The sequence below is a fragment of the Sturnira hondurensis genome, unplaced genomic scaffold (assembly GCF_014824575.4).
Source record: "Sturnira hondurensis isolate 20B ecotype Veracruz unplaced genomic scaffold, ASM1482457v3 Scaffold0015475, whole genome shotgun sequence".
In the NCBI taxonomy this organism is placed as follows: domain Eukaryota; kingdom Metazoa; phylum Chordata; class Mammalia; order Chiroptera; family Phyllostomidae; genus Sturnira; species Sturnira hondurensis.
In genome coordinates this window covers 1,109,108-1,128,237 of record NW_028088106.1, presented here as the reverse complement: position 1 = coordinate 1,128,237, position 19,130 = coordinate 1,109,108, and the positions used below count along the sequence as shown (strand labels likewise).

Below are 19,130 nucleotides of genomic sequence, written 5' to 3'. Positions count from 1 at the left end.
CCTCTGTCAGATTTTTACACTGTATCAGGGAATATGTATCAGCTTACAGCTACTGCACATCACTGAGTCTATTTCTCCACACATTCAGCCAGGAACTAGTAGCTTGGGGGTTCCCTCTTGATTATTTCTGAGAGGGTGTAGCCTTGAGTATGCACACAGTTTTATAGTCTGTCAAGCATGATTTTACTTTAAAGCCTGACTTCCTAAGAGTCATTCCCAGGTCAGGGTAACTTATTGCTCAGTCGCTATTTGGCCAGAAGTTCTGTTTAAGCCCCTCGTAGCAGTGAAGCATCCACCCTGTACTGAGATGTCTGTGTGTGACTTTCAATTCCTATCTGATTGTTCCTGAATGAGTGGAGCCTAATGCATATTCACAACCTTCCCAAATCCCCAAATCAGCTGTTATTATAGGAGGGCTCTTCCTGCTACTACCTGGTTATCTATTTACCTGGCTCTCTCTAATAAACTTATGGCTGCTCTTCTATTTTACTTGATCTTGGACTTATCAGATTTCTTTTAATTGGTCTCTGTGAATATCATCATTGTTCCTTTCTTTCTTGCAATGAGAACTTTTAAGATTTACTCTTAGTAACACAAATATGCAGTACAGTATTACTAAGTATAGTCACCATGTTGCACATTACATGTCCATGACTTATTTCATAACTGCAAATTTATAGCTTTTGACCTTTTTGACCCATTTTGTCCACCTTCCAACCTCTGACAACCACCAGTGTGTTCTCTGTATCTGTAAGCTTATTTCTTTTTAACTCTGCATATAAATGAGGTCACAGATTATTTGTCTGTCTCAGTGTGACTTATTTCACAAAGCATAATGCCTTCAAGTTCCATCCATGTTTGTACAACAGCAATATTTTATTCTTTTTTATGGCTGAACAATATTCTACTGTGATACACCACAACCTCTTTATCCATTGGACATTTAGGTTGTTTCAATATTTTGGCTATTACAACCTATTTTTCTTGAAAGTTGCCTTAGGTATGAATTTCTCCTCACCTTGTTCCAAACAAAGTCAGGGCCCTCCAGTAGAGGTGCAGAACTTTTCATCTTCTGACCTGTCTTTTTCCTTGGGGCAGATTTCTCCCAGTATCACACTGATGCTGGGGATATGGTCTTCATATATCCACTGAGTGTCTCTCCCACTCTATGAGGGGGTGCAGGGCACAAGGTAGTTGGCATATCCTGGTCTTCTTAGCTTGACCCTCTCCATTTTGAACTCCTACCCTATGTATATGCTGGGGCAGGGAGATAAAGCCTCTGATATTCTTGGCCTTCTGTGCCTGAGTAGATCTTCTGTGCTATAAGTGGAAGATTGATGGAAGAAAGAACTAGTCCTCTTGGCTAGATCTGCCAAGAAGAGAGCTTCAGAAACATGTACTGAGTGGGTAGAATGAGAAATACTGACAGTCTTCCCCTCTTGGGTAAAATTGTACCCCTACACTTGAAAATACAAGAAGGAACCCCACCTTCTTGACTACACGTGCCCAGGGCATAGCTTCCCTAACACGGAGCTGAAGGAGTGGGAAGGATGGTGGAGAGTAGATCATGGCTTAAATGCCACAGTCTCTTGCTGTTGTGTCAAAAACTAAGTAGATTTTTTTCAATGAGTATGTCTTCATTTTCTTAATGTCCTCCAGGCAGTTTCTGGAGACTTTTAATGACTAGATGAAAAGACAAAAAGTTTAATCAATGAAATTGCTGCTTTCCTGGGAAAAGGATCTGCCAAATTCTCCCATAAGTCTTTCCTTCCTTAGGTGCAGTTTTTGTTTGTTTTTCTGTTTGTTTGTTTTTCTATTGCACTTGCATTTTTATTATTTTACTTGAATTCTGATCCTACCTTGCAAATTAATAGTAGATATTATTACTGTATGGACTATGTTTCTAAATAGATTCTTTCAGATAACTCTTCCAGTTTTTTTTAAGGAAGAATCTGTGCACACAAAGAGAAAAAAGTAAACCACTGTTATTGGCAGAATTTCATACTGGTAATTTACTTTAGCAACTAAGCTATACACATAGGTTTTATCAGAACATGTCATCTATCTCTTCAGATAAAATACACCCTTTGAATGAGGATAATATACTGTGCTGCATCCCTGGGTTTCTTATCTTGGCATTTTGGTAAATCTAATTATGAGATATACGCAGCAGTTGCTAACTCCCATTAATGAAAATGGGTGCATCAATGGCCTCCATTTTATTCATTCTAAAAAACCTAATACTCTGTTTCTGAACAACACCCAAGCTATTTAAACCTTTCTCTGCTGGCTAAGAGTAAGAACTGTAAATTATCATAAATCAAAGCTCACTGATGTATATACGACAATAGAAGCAAATTATTAGTGTATGGATATTTTTACTTCTACCACCCTCGCTTTCTGCAAAAAATAGGTTTATAAAGGGGTTCTCTCAGGAAGGTTGCATTTTAGAATCAGGAGAAATTGTTGGACTGGTAGACAAAAGTATCTAAAGAAGCAGAAGAAGTTTTGAGAGTAATTTTGAAGATGTTAGTAAGAAACCAGCTGCTTAAATGTTAGAAAGAGGATAAAGAATGAAAAGAGGAGGAGTTTAAAGTTGTGTGTTTCATATATCCTCTTCATGAGTATATAAGAATCATATGTAAAAAAGCTTGAATTATCTTTTTTTAAAAAGATTTTATTTATTTATCTTTAGAGGGGAAGGAAAGGAGAGAGGAAGGGAAATATCAATGTGTGGTTGCTTCTCGGGCATCCACTGCTGGGAACTGGCCTGCAACCCAGGCATGTGCCCTGACTGGGAATCGAACCGCGATCCTGTGGTTCCCAGGCCCGCGCTCAATCCACTGAGCTACACCAGCCAGGGAGCTTGAATTATCTTGATGTTGCTTTTCCATCATCAAAGTTTACTTAAGTAACCATAATCTTGTTATTATTTTGAATCATTGTAATTGCTGCTTTCAAAAAATTTCAAAATATAAAACATTAGTGCAAACTGTTATCAATAACATGAGCCTAATTTTAAAAATTATATTCTAGGTTAAACACCTTAGTTCTACAATATTTTCCAGAATACAATGATGTTGAGAATTGTCATGAGAAAAAAAATCAGCACTGTCTTCTCAGCATCTTAATACAATGTGTGCTGTTTTTATAGTCACAAAGTATTCAAGCAGAAGAGCAATGGGGATATTCCCATGCCAAGCACATTCAAATCCAGAAAAATTACTTTACAAAGTCTTATGTGCAAACTGCTGGAGCTAAGACATGGCCAGTTGACTACTCATCTACACTGACTGTACTTAATAACTTTGCATTTAAAATGCAAGTAATTACTTGAATAATATATTCTCTGACTTTTATATATCATGCATAAAATTCTCAATATAAGGATTCTGGGTGACAGGGGTGCCTTGATTGTATAATGTTAGGAAGGGAAGCATCTGAATTAAACTATTTCTCACAGCATGAAGATAAAAATATTTCTGAATTAACATTTAAATGTAGATTTTTAATCTTGAGCTGGCAACATCTTTCTCTATATACAGTGAACTCTGTGGAATTTAAATATATCAGGATAGTTGATGCTTTAGGTCAACCATGGCATTGCTTCATCTATATTTCCATTTTATCTTTTATCTATAGGATTTGCTACAGTGCAGCTGTGTGTGTTTGTGTTAGTGTTGTGTGCATATGTATTTGGAACATAACAGTACCCAGTATGCATTAAAGTGTATAAATAAATGGATGGGTAAATACCTGAAAAATCATAACTAGGACTGTATTATATTTACTTCTAGATCCAGAGTTATTGCATATACATTTATTTATTTCTAATTACACAAACGCCTATCACTTGTTAGAATGACCTTCATGTCTCCTATTTTCTTCAGCCTCTCTGTGGGAGTATTCCTAGAAGGTAGCTATGGATTATAGAAAAGCAGCTAAAGGGAAGTATTGACTATCATGAAGAGGACTGGTTCACTATTTAGTACAGAATAAATATTTAGGGTTCAGCCAGGAATATTGAAACCTCAGAAATCAGAGACAAGATCTATTTTGGGCTAATAACCTAAAAAAAGGCAGCCAGATCACCATGAGGAGTCAGCACTGCACACAAATGAAAGCCAAGGAGTTAAACAGCTGAGTAAAAAGAACTGGATTTAGTCTTAGGGAAGAATTAAAAATGAAAGCTAAGATTTAGTTACATAGACTAGAAAAGGGCCTAGTAAACAGAACTTTTAGACATGTATTTCTTGTCTTAGAGAGCCCATACTGTAGAATGAAACATGGGATTTAATAAGTCCTTCCTGAAATTGTGTTCTCAGCATTTCAATCTTTTGTGTTGAGTACTAGAAACAAAATGATGCTTTTAGAATGTTTAGAACCATGGGATTTAGAATTTTAGCCATTTAAATAAAATCTTTATAAAACTCTACAAATTTGAAGAACCAAACAGCAAAACAATCTAATTTTAAAATTGTATGAGTTTTAATTGTTTTGTAGTAAGGGAAAAATCAATGTGAATTTCTTCTCACATCAGCTTCTCTGATTTTTGCTGTGAAACAATTTATTAAGTATAACATGAAGACATATTAAATTTAAAAAGTGCATGTGCATTAGCACAAACTATTTTTCTTCTTGTTATTAATTATTATTATTATTATTATTATTATTACTTATCAGTTCTCCTGTAGTACTGGCTAAAAGTAAAAAGAGGGCAGTTTTTAAGTGAATTTAATTTTTCTCTTAAAACTCTGGCAGGTATCTTTTATGGTTCCAGTTTAGAACTAGAAGTAATGACTATAATATAATCAAAGCAAATTAGTATGCTATAATTGCATTTAATGACACTTAAAGACACAACTTGCACTGCATAGTTATATATTTCTCATTAAATATGCAGCTAACTACTGTCTTACTCTTAAATCAACGTCAGGGTCTAGTAGGTCAAAAGAAGTGCACACGGTTTGTTGTTCAAACTCAGATCACAGTGTAGGTAGAGTTAATCAGTGTAAGGAGTTACCAGTTGATTATCTTTCTATGTTCAGTCTTCTGCAAAAAAGTCAAGGAATGTATGATGCAAAGTAGAAATATAAAATAAAATAAAACCTCAAAAATCTATCCGCGTAATAGGAACACTTTTTAAACATTTTTGTTTAAGTAAGACTGAGTAAAAAACAAGGGTTAATAAGAAAACTTAATTTTGTGTTTCAACTCAAAACAGATCCAAGAGAAGTTATTTAAAATCATTTGGTGGAAATTTTTGGTTTTGTTAAACAAATTAGTTACCTAAAACTTCAGTTTTAAGACAGTTGAAATAAACTCACTGAGAGCAAAATATCAGGATATCATCTTAGCTCACACACTAACCAGCTTCTTTGAGCTTTAAACTACCACAGATGATTTGTTATGAACTTCTGTATTTCCTTATTCAGATTTTAAAAGTACCATCTATAGTAATTTTCAATCTAGTTCATAATAAGACAAATTTTCCTGGACGCGGTTTTCCTACATTAGAGGCCAAGATCATTACATCTTGTGTGACAGAAATAAGAAGGTTAATAAGAACTATTTGCAATTGTCCAGTATAGGGTCTCAAACACTCAGGCTCACAGCCTTGGAAGACAGCCACTATGAAAAGAATCCAGAGATAATGGCACTAAAAAAATGACTAGAGTAAATATAAATTTGTGCTTCTTAATCCCTCCCCTTTTTTGAGGGAATTTGCACTCATAATAATTATATATATAGTGACAGATTGATACTAGATTTATCAGGGTGATCACCTAGAAAGATATATAAATGTCCAATCACTATGTTGTGCACCTAAAACTAACATAATGCTGTACATCAGGTGCAATTGAAACAAATATTAATGTTTTATTTTAATAAGAAAAATAAAGACTAAAGTGCTAACCATGACTTCTCTACAGAAACGTAAGCAGGTCCATCACTTTTCTAGAGTGAACACATAACCACAAGAATAGTTTCAATAACCCTTTGTTTACAGGCACATTGAAGATCACAGGTCCCTCACTTTTGTCACTGAAACCCTTCCCTGTGCCACAGGAGTCTTTGGCACCATTTTACCATGAGCAGAGATGGTTTAGTGGCTTTGTCACGGTCAGGGACAGAATGACAAATGCAGGATTTGCAACCAACCCAGCCCTCCTACTCCAGGGTCTGTAAAGAAATGATGCCTCATTACCGAGAGGACTATTTAAAGACTCATACACGTCTCATGTCTCCTTGTACATCTAGAGGCCCCAACAAGGCAGCACCCAACTCTGCTGCCTCCTCATTACACAAAGTGAGCGGTGTCCCAGACCCACACAGCCTGCAGCCACCTTTAGTGAAGCGGGGTCCTCCATGGGTGGAGTCAGCCCTACAAGCGGCCATGATGCTCTTACCCGCTGTGACAGCTTTCACTGTCTGAATTATGACATGCCCTGTGTATACACTTTATACACCCGCACTAAGTCTCCTGGATTAACTAGATCATTGTGTTTTCGTATTTTATTCATCGCAAATCTATAACAATAAAAAGAATAGTCATTAAAAATGCATTGATCTATATGTCTCTTGATTTTGTGAAAAGTTAGGTTTAATTGTAATGGGTGACAGCAGTGATTCTCACAGGGGACTGAGTCAGAAGGTATTTTCCATGTTAAAACTGGGGAAGGTGGGTTGCTACAGGGACACTGTTAAACATTGCATTGCTCATTGCATGTTTATCAGCCCCGCACAAGAAAACTTTTATCTAGCCATAAATGTTAAAATTGCCAGACTGAGAAGTCCTGGGTTATAGAAACAAATGTTCGTCATTACTGGCTTTCTACCTGATTAATAGAGAATCTCAGGTAACTTAGAGGCACATTCAAACCTCAGATACCAGGAGACCGACTAATAGGAGTCCTAATTTTACTAAAACTATTTTTCTGCTCTGTACTTTAAAATAACAAGACAAAAGGGATTTTAAAAGCTCACTTCAGCGATTTTGGTCTAAGAAGTAGTCCAGTAGCCTAATGATTCTTAATCTTTACACATTATGCATTGCAATGTACTATAACAGATGTATAGAATAAGCAAACTAGGAAACTTCAAGAGAATCAGTTCACAAGGAGAGAGTTACGTTTAGCAATGTAGTCTAATTATGAAAACAGGAATATTGAACACTACAGTCCAGAAAGTTTTTCAATAATGCAAGTTGAAACAAAAGAGACTTTTTCAGGTAACAGTGTGTTAAGCAGAGAAGTCAATTTGTCAGGGCATCCAATTTCAGTTAATCAAGGTTTTCAACTACTTTCTATAATTTTTAATCCATACATGTTATCTAGACATGAGTAAAATTATATTTTCAAAAGAGCTCTTAGAACACTACCCTGGAGCATTTAGACCACCTTTTCAGGTAGATGGAAGTCTATCAAAATTTCGAATTTTTTTGGAAAAAAGTATAAAACTCTGCATTATTGTTAGTGTCTAATAATACCTTTTCATTAAAACACTGAAAATGTTTTTCTCTCCTTATTTCCAAATTATACACTTTACACAAATGAGATTTGAAAGCTGATTGTAACATTCTTTAAGATGATGCTTTAAATAAAATTTTGTGTGGAAAAAATATATTTCATAAATATACAAAATAGCAACATATGCTTATATCAAGATAAAATTGAGGTTTTTCATATATCATACTTTGAAAAATGACTTATTTTTAGCATAATAGATAAAATAATGAAAATTCATACGAAGAACAATGAAAAATATACTGAAAATATTCTGAAAATGCTGTGTTAAATATTCACATAATTTAAAGAAGTTTTAGTCTTCATATGTTAAAGAAACCTTTTAGGTCTTTTAAGCTGTTCTGAATTTTGAAAGCTATCCAATTCATTGAACAAAGCTGCTAAATTTTCCTTAGAGCAATATGCTTACAGCAGCAGAACCTTTGTTAACGAAGATTTGTGCCTGTAAATGACATACTACAGATAACAGTTAAATGGCAATTTAAAAAATTGGGGGGAGGGAATCTTCCTTTTCTTAATTTTAACAGTCATTACTTTTTGTTGCTGTTTGCTAAATCAAGTAATATATATTTTGGCGAGAAGCTCTTTTATTTTTCCAGGTGGAAAATAAACACAAATTTATTAAAACTAAACTACTTCATAAATTCTACATTTCTGATTGATTATTATATGAAATTCAGCCTTGCACAGAACATTTACCTAGCATGTAATTTCAATTACAATGTTATGACTATTGAAATTGACATTTGGAAAACTGCATGGAAATGTGAATAAATTTTAGAGTACGCAGATTTATTTAGATATTTTACTGTAGGAGAAAAACTTGAAACTGGACTTTAATGAAGCACAGGAGACTCCCTCAAATTTCATATCTTTTGATTCCTTTGGCATTTGTTGCCTCCTCCCCCCACCCCCCCACTCTACCACGAACTCCATTTTGTCCTCCCTGCAGTGTCCCCAGTGTACTGGCTAGAGGGATCAGGAAGAGCGTTGGTCTTTTCGACCAAGATATGTGAAAAATAAAAGACAATGAAAGAGGGAAGGATTTAACTTAAGCAAAGAGAACTACATTGACTATACTCTGAAATATCACAAATATAGGATCACTTTTGGTCAAAAACAAGTATTTTCTTTCAAATTTAAATAGAATAGTAATATTTGCTATGAAGATATAGGCAGATATATACTTTTTTCTGATTATAATAGCATAGATTTTCTAGTTTAAGCCAGTGCTTCTAAAATGTACTGTTGATGTTTGTGACCAGATAATTCTTTGTTGGTAGGGGTTGTCCTATATATTATAGAATGTTTGGCAGCATGCCTGGCCTCTAGCCATTAGATGTCAATTGCATTATTGTAGATGAGACAATCAAAAATGTCCCCAGACACTGCCAAATATTCTCTGAGTGGCAAAACTACTCAGCTGAGAACCAGTTGAAAGACAGAGAGAAGAATATCTTACCATCAGCACACTGTCTCCTGATTTCATGTGTACCAGTTCTTACCTAACACACATATCATTTGTTCTAATGTTCAACAAGCTAGTTATGAACTAGAATATATAGAGCACTGGTTCTAGAGTCCAGCTAAGGGTTGAACTCCAGTTCCAGTATACATTGGTTTTATAACACTTTGATTTTAGAAAAGATATTTAACCTCTCTAATGTTTAGTTTCCTCCTTTGTATGCAAATTCTAATAATATTGGCATATAGAATTTCTGTGGTTAATGCATATATACATATATAAAGTACTTAGTAAAATGCACAGTAAACTCAAAACTGTTTCTTATATATCATTATCAGCTTTACTAATGAATCATCACTAATGAAACAAAATCCTATTTTTAAAAATGAAGATGTCATATATTTTTAAATAACTATATAATATGAGGGAAACATGAAAATTATTAAATACTAATGTTTTCCAAGTTACACTAAAAATAAAAATGGTTCAATACTAACAGACCCATAGCACTAATTCACAGTAAATTTACAGAGCATTTATTCACATAAGTACATCTTCAGCTTACTTGAAGATTTGGTGGGAGAGATGTAGTAGAAAACTTTAATTGGGTCTACTTTTTAAAATATAATTTTCAAGGCTAAGATAGCTTTTTGGGTTAAATACAATATATATACAATTATTAATTCTAAGGACGCAGAGCCCAAAATAAAAATTTTAAAGCAGTAAGAGTAATTGGTAAGTTTAAAGTATTAAAGTGTTTATAAAATATTCCATATTCCAAAATACACCTATTTATACTAATAGATACCAGTTTAAAAATGGTTTAACACAACTATGTACTTAGCCTCTACAATCCATGCAAATTTAGTTCTAAACTAAAATAATCTAAATACTCTCCAGCAAGAACCTTATGCTTGTAGAACATGTACTGAGTAGTGCTTGTTTGAAGTCTTAATCCATCTGTGTTTACCTTAAATAGAATTCAATTTGCAAACTTTAACTTCAAGTAATTTTTATCAATACAGAGCTGTGAGTTTAATGTCTCAATAAATCACCAGCATCATCTTAGAAACTCAATGTTGAAAAAAATATTTATACTTGTAACAGAGACAGATTATTTAAATTACAGAATAATCCACACTAATAATTGTAAAGCTACCTAGACAGTTACATGGATATTAGTTGAGGAAATACATTTTGTATGCTTACTACTTATCAGTACTCTGGACTGATGTATTGCCCAACAACAAAACTGTCCTTGCATGATACATCTATACAAGTACACCTATTAGGTGACTTATGTATTTTATTTTCCTCAGAGAAGAAATTGCAAGCTATGAAAAAGACTGGTCACAGAGAAGTCTTCTCATGTAAAAATATACACTTGAGACCTTCAGTTATCTCCTATTGTATAATATCCCTGATTTTTTAAAGAAATTAATTGTCCAATGTAAAACTCTTGTCAAAAGAAACGTTTCCAAGCCCTGGCTGGTGTAGCTCAGTGGATTGAGCGCAGGCCTGCAAACCACATGATCGCGGTTTGATTCCCAGTCAGGGCACATGCCTGGGTTGCAGCCAGTTCCCAGCATGGGACACAAGAGAGGCAACCACACATTGGTATTTCTCCCCCGCTCTCCTTCCCTTCCCCTCTACAGATAAATGAATAAAATATCTTTAAAAATGTTGCCAATATTAGTTTTGAATAAAAATGAAGATGTTATAGACTTTAAAATAATTTCAATTTCAATAATACCAAATAGTTCATATCTCAGTAAATCCCAAATTCCAAAGTAATTTCAAGTAAAATTGTGGCAAAGAGGATAGAAAGACAAAGACAGGCAACAAGTTCTATTTTCTATAGTGACCCTTTTGAATAAATGAACCAAGTTAGTCTGAAATATTTACCTTTCACTCATTTAACAAACATTTATGAATTGCCTCTTTGTGGCTATTTTAAATAATAGCCATGGAAAAGAGAAGAATGAATTTTCCAATAACTATCTACTCATTACCATGATGTAAATCTATACAAAATTCAGGAAAAAGAAAGAATGATTTACTTGGACTGTGTGAATTAAGGGAACTTGAAAGAAAGGAAAAGAGTTGTAGAGTACCACTGTTAAAGTACCACTGGGAAAGTACCACTGGGCACTTTCCCAAATTGGAAGTGTCTAAGAAAAATGCCTAAAATTCTACCTCAGGCCCAGAAAGGAGTATCCTCCTAATTTGGGCACAAATGATATTATACTGGAACAACTGGGTCTAATTTGAAATAGTGGCAATACATGTTGAGAGCATTTTTTAATGGAAATTCTTGTATTTCTCTGAGAGAGAATGGAGTACATTTGCTATCAACTTACCTTTCCTTCAACTTGATCAATATATATAAAATCACCTACCACATTACCACATAGAAATCCTGGGATCTTAGAACAAGACCTAATAATCTCTTATCCTTTATAATAAGAAAGTTTCCCAGGTAGCTGTAAAGTTGGCTGTTATATTTGTCACCATTCCAGAATCTACTCAGTTGCATGTAGTTATTCCTCTTGATCTCTGGCTGATAAAACCACTATTATCTTTTGGTACCATACCAATTTGCTGATTCTTCTGGGAGGTAATTTCTTTCTCAGGAGGTAACCTACTTTTCTTATCTCACAATTTTATAACTTTGGGATATAACCACTCTTATTGCTTTTATATTTTCTGACATTACCAATGAATTAATACATTATTAACAAAGGGCCTTCAAAATGCAGTACTATCCTGAATTTGAGGGCTTCAGTAAAAAAGAAAATGAATTTGGATTTGCTTTCCTCTTTCTCTGACTTTATCATGCTATTTTACCAATCTAGAATGCTTCCTCTTGCCCTTTTTCCCATTGTTCAACAACAAATTTCAGTCCCATTGTCAACTGAAATTCCTTTTCTGTTGGTTTTCTATAGGTATCCAATTTCCATTTTCACTATATCCAAACTCTAACAATAGTTGTACATGTCATCAACCAAATGTTCATTGACATGCTATTACCAGGTTCTGTCCTACGTAATGTACCTAGTAGTTCTGTCAGTAAATAATCTTATATTGTCTTTTGAAATTGTTTCCATAATTATTTTTAAATGTGTATTAAATGTATTCTTGGCATTTATTCTTTCTAGTGTATATCTAGCTATATCTAGCTATTTAAGTTAATTTTTAAAATATAACAATCATGTACTATATTTTATTGCAACCCTCATTATCTTGACTCCAAGTATATATTTAAAAGCTTGTTTAGAAAAAAAGATTAAAATGGGAATTTGGCATCTAACTTTTGCTCCATATATAAAAAATAAAAATAATTTAAAGTGCATGGGCTGTCTCTAAATCAAAGTACAATTTGTAAACTACTCAATTAAAATTGACCTGTTTATAATGGATTGGACCTCTCCAGACTCCGCTGTCAAAAATATTGTTATTTTAGCCATCCGCTTTTATAAAAATGATATTGATATTAAAGAGTAGAGAATACACAAAGTTTCTCTCCTGAGTGAGTAGGAGATGCTTCTTGGCAAGAATAAAACAAGGAATGGGCTAGAAGGAATTTCCAACCTCTCTCTGAGACCTATTGCCCACTGCCCTATGGGCACCACTACTGTGGAACCATTTAAATGGTTTGTGAAAACCAGATAAAGAAAACTTCATCTCCAATTACCCCTGTATTATGATTTACATTGATATTTATTATTTTCCAATACCACAGAAATACAAAGGATTTCAAGAAATTACTATGAATAACTATATGCCTAGAAATTGGACAACCCAAGCATAATGGATAAATTTCCAGAAACATACAAAGTAGATCAAAAAATCCAGAAAGCCTGAATAGGCCAATAACAACTAACAAAATCAAAGCAGTAATGCAAAAACTTCCTGCACACAAACGCCATGGACCAAATGGCTTCACATGTGAATTTTACCAAGCATTCAAAGAAGAACTAACTCCTGTTCTTTTCAAACCATTCCAAAAAACTCGTGAAAAAGGAAGAATCCCAAGAAGTTTTTACTAGACCACTATTACTATAATTCCAAAACTAGGTAAAGATACAATGAAGAAAGAAAATTGCAGGCTAATATCTCTGATAAACATAGATGATAAAATTATCAAGAAAATGTTGACCATCTGGACCCAATAACACATTAAAAAGGTCATACTCCATGAGCAAGAGAGATCTATTCCAGGAATGCAAGGATGGTACAAAATTGGCAAATCAATAAACATAATATATCAAATAAAAAAACAAAGGACAAAAAATACAAGGTCATATCAATAGATGCTGAAAATGCATTTGATAAAATACAGCACCCATTTGTGATAAAAAACACTCAGCAAACTGGGAGTAGAGGCAGCACACCTCAACATAATAAAGGCCATGTATGAGAAACCTACTACCAACATCATATTCAAAGGGAAAAATTTAAAGCTTTTCCCTTAAGATTAGGAAGACAAGGGTGTACACTTTCACCACTCTTATTCAACATAGGACTGAAGATACAGCGATAGCCATCAGACAAGAAAATGAAATAGAAAGCATCCAAATTGGGAAGGAAAAAGGAAAGCTGTCATTATTTGCAGACAATATGATAGTGCACATAGAAAACCCTATAGATGCCTCTAAAAATCTACTAAACCTAATAAATGAACTTGACAAAGTAGCAGGATACAAAGTCAATATCCAGAAGTCAATGGCATTTTTATTTACTAACAGTGAACTACTAGGAAGAGGAAGTAGAAAAATCCCATTTATTATAACAACAAGAAAAATAAAGTACCTAAGAATTAATTTAACCAAGGAAGTAAAAGACCTATACTCAGAAAACTATAGAACATTGGGGAAGGAAACTGAAGATACAAATAAATGGGAGCATATACTGTGTTCATGGATTGGAAGAATTAACATCATTAAATTTCCATACTCCCCAAAGCCATCTATAAAGTCCATGCACCCTTATTAAAATACCAATGACATATTTCACTGATCAAGAACAAATACTCCAAAAATTTATATGGATCCATAAAAGATCCCAAATAGCCTCAGCAATTTTGATAAAGAAGAGGAAAGTAGGGGGGATCACAATACCTGATATAAAGATATACTACAAGGCTTCTGCAGTAAAAACAGTCTGGCATTGGCATAAGAACAGACACACAGATCAATGGAACAGAATAGGGAGCCCAGAAATAAACTCCTGCATCTATAGTTAATTGATATTTGACAAAGTGGGGAGGAGCATAAAATGGAGTAAAAATAGTCTTTTCAATAAGTGGTGTTGGAAGAATTGGACTAGGACATGTAAAAAAATAAAACTTGATCAAATTACACCATACACTACACTAAACTCAAAATGGATAAATGAGTTAAATACAAGTTGTGATATCATAAAAGTCCCAGCAGAAAACTTAAGCAGCAAAATTTCAGATATCCTACATAGCATTATTGTTGCTGATACATCTCCTATGGCAAGAGAAATAAAGGGAAAATAAACAAATGTGACTAAATCATATTAAAAAGCTTCTGCAAGGCTAAAAAAACCATCACCAAAATGAAAACGGAACCAACAGCATGGGTGAGCATAGTTGTCAATGATACATTGGACAAAGGTTTAACTTCCAAAATATATAAAGAACTCATGACTCAACACCAAGAAGACAAACAATCCAATTAAAAGAAATGGGCAAAGGAACTGAATAGACACTTCTTGAAGGAAGACATACAGATGGCCCATAGACATATGAAAAGATGCTGAACATCACTAGCCATTAGAAGGATGCAAATTAAAACAATGAGATGGCACCTCACATCTGTCAGAATGGCTATCATCAATAAATCACAAACAGCAAGTGCTGGCGAGGTTGTGGAGAAAAGTGAACCCTAGTGCACTGTTGATGGGAATGCAGACTGGTGGAGCCACAGTGGAAAACAGTATGGGATTTCCTCATAAAATTAAAAATGGAACTGCCTTTTGACCCTGTGATTCCAGTGCTGGGAATGCCCTAAGAACCCCCAAACACCAATTCAAAAGAACGTATGCACTCTTATTTTTCATAGCAGCATTGTTTTCACAGGCCTAGTGCTGGAAAGAGCTCAGGTGCTAACCAGAAGATTAGAAAACTGTCATTCACACAATGGAATACTATGCAGCAGAAAGAAAGAAGGAACAGCATGGATGGGGCTGGAGAATATTATGCAAAATGAAATAAACCAGTGAAAGACAAATACCACACAATTTCACTTATAAGAGGAATCTAACATACAAAATAAACTAAGGAGCAAAATAGAACCAGAGACATGGAAACATGGAACAGACTGACAGCAGCAAGAGGGGAGCAGGGAGGAGGATAATGGTGGAAAGAAGGGGGGGAACTAGTCAAAGAACAAGAATGGATAGCCCATGGACATGGACAACGGTGTGGTGATTGCCTGTGGGAGCAGGAGGCAGCTGGGCAGAGGAAGAAAAAGGAGGGAAATTGAGACAACTGTAATAGAATAACAATTAAAAAAAGAAATAAGCCAGGTGGTGAGACAAATACCATATGTATTTGTCACCTTTAACTGGAACATAATCAACAAAAGAAAAAAGCAAACAAAATATAACCAGAGTCATTGAAATCTAGCACAATCTAACAATAGCCAGAAGGGAGGGGGGAAGGGACTGAAGGAAGAAGGGTTTTCAGGAACTACTATAAAGGACACATGGACAAAACCAAGGGAGAGGGTGGAAGCAAGGGAGGGAGATGGGTTTGGAAGGGGTGGGTGGGGGAAGGATGGGAAGAAAATACAGACAACTATAGTTTAACAATAATAAAAAATTTAAAGAAAAAATAGTTAATATAATATTACTTTAGATTTACCTACATACTGACTATCTTTTCACCATTCCTCTTGCATCCTAAAGCTGTTATTTGAGACCATTTTTCTTCATTTAAAATAGTCTTTGGCAGAGGTCATTCAACGTGGTAGCACAGGAGATCTTGAATTCACCTGGTTCCATGGACAAACCAAATCTGTACATACACCTGGAACAATTTTCTCTGAAAATTACCTGAACACTAGATGAACAGCTCCTCCACATGGTAGAAGAAAAGGACCACACAGAGATGTATAGGACAGCAGAGACAGTTTCACAAGAACCCCACCTCTTGTAAGACAAGAGTCAGAAAAGTTCTCACAAACACACAGCTTCTTTCTGAGGAGGAGTTGGGGTTCAGGCCCCACATCAAGCATCCCAAATTTTGAGACCAACACTGGAGACATGAACCCCAAAGGATGGTTGGGAATGAAAGGTCTCTTCCTCAAGGGCTCAGGCACAGACTCGCTCACCATAGGACCCAGCACAAAAGCAGCAGTTTGAAAAGCAGTCTAGACCACACATGAAGAAGATTCATTAGCTAATTCTTAAAGTGCCTGGCCAAGATGCAGGGGTCTGCTGGCACTTTCTCTGAGTACAGAGGTGATGGCACCACTTTTGTGCTCCCAAATTTATCTGTGCTGGCACAGGAAGGCACCTTTTTGGTACTCATGCTACTTCCAAAGCACTGGATGGAAGGCCTTGTCTGACCCCACACACTCCCTGCAGCTCCTCTGCAGTTGATGGGTTTGCCACAGACCTGGGCTCTCCAGTGGCCCCTCCGAGGCCAGAGGGCTGGCCACAACTCCGGACTCCTCTGTGGCCATGATGAATGAAACCCACAGGTGTACTCAGTCTACACAGGGATCACCCCTTGAGTGCCTGGCTTTGGTGGCCAGGGTTCCTGCAGTTATGGCCCCAAAAGACTGAAACAAATGGACAGATAGTTCTTGGCAGGCTATCAACCCTAGGGAACAAAATAGACAAGATTGAAGCACACCTCTGGTCTTCCTGAGAAAAAGGCCTATTTACTTGTCCAGGAGCTTCAGCCTTAAGGGTAGATTTGATATTTACCATAAACCTAGAAGCTACAGAGGAGCTCTCTGGACACGTAGGTCAGGGGATACCATTCATACTCTTCCCCTTTGTCTACCTGTAACTCACCAATACCTCCCAGAAAGGAGTTAAAATGCTCATCTGGAACCTCAGTTTAGGGAATTGTCCAAGACCAAGTGGGCTATGGAAATTCTCCTATATCATCTCCATGTACAATAGCCAAAAATGTTGGCCAAAGCTTTTCAATCATATTTTCTTCAAAGGTGTCATTGAACTCAAGATACAACAGAAAATTTCTAGTTACAAGTGATCATTTACCTTACTTTGCAAAACTGCAATGGTCTTTACTTTTGCAAATGAACTATATGAACATAAACTGTCTCTTAGGGAAGAAAATGCCTATGTGCTATATAAACCAATGCTGATCAAAAACCTTTTAAAATATTTATTTATTTAATCAATTATGGGAGGTGTTTGATGTCTACCTACTAGAGTAAAAATTTCAAAGCCACCATTAGAAACATAAATAAAAGAAAATTTTAACTTATATATTTCCCTAAGAGATATGTAAATGCCTTTGCTACTTACTCAGCAGTCAGCACCTTCTCAGAGTGAAACCTGAAATGTCCTAGCCAGGTAAACTTGGCCTGTGCAGGAAAAACAGGCACTGCGAGTATTTAAATATATAGTCACATTCAGTTTTCTTTTGTTGTTAAATGCATCCCACAAGATACTACTAAAAGTCGTGGGCAGGGCCAAGAGTGGGATCAAGAGATCGTCCATTGTGAAATCTAAATAGATTCACTGAATTATGGAGCAAGAATGCATTGTATATTCTTAGCATCTAACAGTATACACACTCACAAATGATGTTGAATATATTACAAATAAAATAATAATAATTTTGAATAAGAATTATCTTCCAGACACTCTGCTGAGTATTGGAACCACAAAGGCAATGAGGCAAACTGGTAAATACCAAATTTTAACTCTTCGACATTTAAACTTGACTATATAAAAATTGATAAAGATATTTATTCAGAGAACATTATTTATCCAGTGTACTACCAAGCTATATTATATATTTTACCGCTAATTATCACACTAGCTCATCAAGATAGGCCTTACTGTCCCATATGATAAGTGAGAAAATCAAGGCTCAAAGCTGTATTTACAAAACTCCATTTTTTACATTCAAAGAATTTCAAAATAATTTAATTTCTATTTTAAAATTATTGATAATTTTATTTATTTATCTGCAGTCTTGGCTATAGATCCCTGCTTTTCATGACTTTGAGTATTTCTGGCCAATTCCTTCTAACCAGCAAAGTTTCTTTTGAGAAATCAGCTGACAGTCTTATGGGAATTCTCCTGGGTAAGAAACTTCTTTTCTCTTACTGTTTTAAGATTCTCTCTTTATCTTTAACCTTTGGCATTTTAATTATGGTGTGTCTTGGAGTGGGTTTGTTGGCATCCATCTTTTGGGGGGACTTTGTGCTTCCTGGATGTGCATGTTTAGTTCCTTCACCAAATTAGGGAAGTTTTCTTTCATTATTTTTAAAAATAGATTTCCAGTTTCTTGCTCTTCCTCCTCTTCTCTGGCATCCCCATGATGCAAATGTTGGGCTGCTTGAAACTGTCCCAGAGGTTGCTTACACCATCCTAATTTTTTTGGATTCATTTTTCTCTTTGTTGTTCAATTGGTTGTTTAATGCTTCCTTATGTTCCAAATCATAGATTTGGTTCTTGGCTTCATCCACTCTACACTTGTTTCCCTATAAATTGTTCTATATTGTAATTAGTGTATCCTTTGTCTATGTCTGGATCTCTTCTATGCTGCCGAAGTCCTACATTCCTCAAGCATCCTTATAACCAGTGTTTAGAACTCTGCATCTGATAGATTAGTTCTCCTTTATCTACTGGTGTCTGAATGAGTTCCTCAGTGGAGAACAGCAACTAAAAGTAGAGAAGTGGTGGAGATTTTCCTTCTCCCTCTCTGCCTTAGTTTGCGTCTGTAGTATTAGCTGCATCTTCTCTGTAACAATGGCTGCCCTGGAACATACTTAAACCACACTACAGAATCCTCCCTTTTCCTCTCCATTCTGGAGGTAATAGTGACTTCTTGATATTACTAATCTCTAGGTCAACTCATCATCTACTGTTGACTTTGAGTTCTTCCACCAACTTTGTAAAAC

General features: G+C 35.3%; 1 protein-coding gene across 1 annotated transcript in view; it reads right to left on the bottom strand.

Moving 5' to 3' along the window:
* Positions 1-19,130, bottom strand: part of LRP1B (LDL receptor related protein 1B) — a gene marked incomplete at its 3' end in the record, with an annotated part of 1,343,287 nt that overhangs the window by 949,220 nt on the left and 374,937 nt on the right. The window lies entirely within an intron of this gene.